Source organism: Aplysia californica, unplaced genomic scaffold (assembly GCF_000002075.1).
Source record: "Aplysia californica isolate F4 #8 unplaced genomic scaffold, AplCal3.0 scaffold00420, whole genome shotgun sequence".
NCBI classification, from domain to species: Eukaryota; Metazoa; Mollusca; class Gastropoda; order Aplysiida; family Aplysiidae; genus Aplysia; species Aplysia californica.
In genome coordinates, this window is record NW_004797690.1 from 596,289 (window position 1) to 599,099 (window position 2,811).

Here is a 2,811-nt window from a genome sequence, read left to right on the forward strand (position 1 = left end):
TGTGTGTGTGTGTGTGTATGCATCTATCTATCTATCTTTCTAACTATCTATCTATCTTTCTTTCTATTAATGGATGTTGTCATTGTTGCTGGTTTTTAAAAATGTTGTTTTTGTTATTGCTGCTTATTTAAATATACGCTGCTTCCAATATTTTGTTGTTAGCTGCTGCTGTTCTTGTTTTCTTTTTTACACTTAAACTTAAACACCTGTTTCGACGTTATCAGCACATTCATACGTCGTGGTATGGAAACTGGACCCTATTAAGCTCCTTATGTTGACAGAGGATGAATTTGAAATTAGTACAAATCTTACAACTCTTGCAACTCAATCAGGACACATATTAGTGCCAAAAATTAGAGCTTTTACTAGAAGGTAAAGTACAAAGAAAAATAAGGAGGAGAGAGAGGGCCAAGAAGGATAGATAATGACAGGAAAGAAGGAACAAGTCACACCCGTACACCCGCGAACCATCCACAGAGGTTGTTGTACTGTATCGGGGTTTTGCTGAGTGCCAATAATAGAACAATGACTGTTTTCTTTCGGAAAGGCTTGATATTATTATGAAGAAAATTCTGTTTAACAGTTCTGGAAGTGCTGTTTCATTTTTGATTCAATTATTTATTAATTGATTGCACATGTTTTAGGACCCAGTCTACAAAGTTTAGATAATTTTTATGAGGCAGGCTGCATCAACCTTGTTTGTCACAGGCCTACCCGGATTGACTTGAATACAATAAACATCCCTCGTTCCCTGAAACAAAAATATCAAAGACCCAGGTTTCTGATCTGTAACAAAGAAAAGATACAGAAGGTCATTCTTACCGCCATCCATTAAACTTCTACTAGATTTATCTTAATAAAGTTGTTATAAGTATTCCTATAACATCTGAAGCATGCATCAGAATACCATTGAGTTACAATCAGAATACTGAGTACGTATCTATCTTTACACTGTTAATGTTTATAATTACTGTTCATTTATATTACGCCTGTGACTGCGAGCCTGTTTGTATTATTATGGTTATGTGTACACATGTGTGTGGATGAGGGGATGTGTGAGGGAAGTGTGTGTGTGTGTGTGTGTGTGTGTGTGTGTGTGTGTGTGTGTGTGTGTGCGTGTGCGTGTGTGTGTGCGTGTGTGTGCGTGCGTGTGGTGAAAAACATAACCAATGTGCCAGGATGTGGACAAAAAATGAATCTTATATCTATCTTATCTTATACAACACTCTTGCCGTGCAATCCAAAGCGGGATTGATTAATAAGATTGTAATGTACTCTGTCTCTGGTGTGCATCTGCGAAATGTGTGCATGTGTGAATGAACCATTGAACATGAATGAGGTCGAATTCTGAAGTCTTTTCAACACCTTTAATTCTCTCTCTCTCTCTCTCTCTCTCTCTCTCTCTCTCTCTCTCTCTCTCTCTCTCTTTCGGTCTGTCTGTCTCTGACTGTCTGTCTGTCTGTCTGTCTGTCCCCCCCTCTCCCCCCTCTCTCTCTACCTCTCTCCAGATTTAGAAGTTCTAATTTGTATACCGCCGCCGTTATCAACTCTTCTCTTATAGCATTAATAAAACGACAGATACTGCAAGAGGCTGGTCCTAAATCAACTAAATTGTGTCGATGGCTTCGTAAAAAAGCTAAAATCGCTTTTTTTGCAAGACCACTTTATACATAACAAAATACAGTTGAACGTGAAGCCTCAAAAACAATACTGGAAATATTTGACTCTCAACGTTTAGGGCATATACTGTCTTTAAAAAATGCGCATTAAAATTCGTCTCTCATTCAATAGGTCAAAACAGACTCTTCGAAACCTGACAGCAACGGAAACTTTTCTTCTCGAAAAATAATTATCTCCTTTTACCCTTCCTGGTCTCTAATCACGTCCTGTCGTCTGCTTTCGTCTCCGCTTTCAGCTCCCCCCCCTCCTCCTGGCTTCTGACCCTTTCTGTTGCCTTTCTACTGCTACTCCTTGGCTCACTGCTGTCTTTCAGCCACATCCCTGATTTTAGGGTAGGTAAGATCTAACATCAGCCTTCTCAGATAAAGGCGAAAAAATCTCTGAGGTCGCGTGTGCAAGTTGCGCACATTAAAGATTCATTGGTGGTTTTAAAATCTATAAGAGTAACCCTTGGTCGACATCTGGGCAAAATTAAAAATTAATTCCGAACAAACTAAAAATGCTTAATGTATCCTGCGCGCTTATATTATGACCTTAATTAAGCAGTTGCAAGCGCTGTAAAACACTTATTACTAAAACAGACAAACAAACAAACAGACAAAGTGCTCCCCCCAACCACCCTAAAAAAACAAAACAAACAAACACACAAGCAAACAAACAAAACAAAAACAAAACAAAACACAAATTAACAATAAACCCCAACAAAACTGTCTCCTCAGATAATGCCGTAACAGAATGCACAGCCCCCGCCGGCTTCTGTAGTGTCGCGGTTACACGCTTTTTTGTCGCATGCATAAGGGCTGAGTTCGATTCCCATGTGGAGATATATTATGATTTTTATCGAGTATCTCGATCCTTGTTCTGGAACGTTGCTGCAATGCATCCCTCTCAGCTCAGGGTGGTCCTGACAGGCAAAGTTGATGGGAGCGTACCAGACCCACATAAAAAGCTACATTTTGTACAACATCATGAATTCATTATAGTTCATGACAAGCAGTTTGTCAGTGAACCCTTAACACATACCTGGACGAAACTCACGGCCAGTGAGAGAAACAACCGTCGTTTTTGGTATCATAGCGTAACTTTTGTGAACTGAGCATTAGCGAAAAGCAAGGAGGCACCCCCCACCCC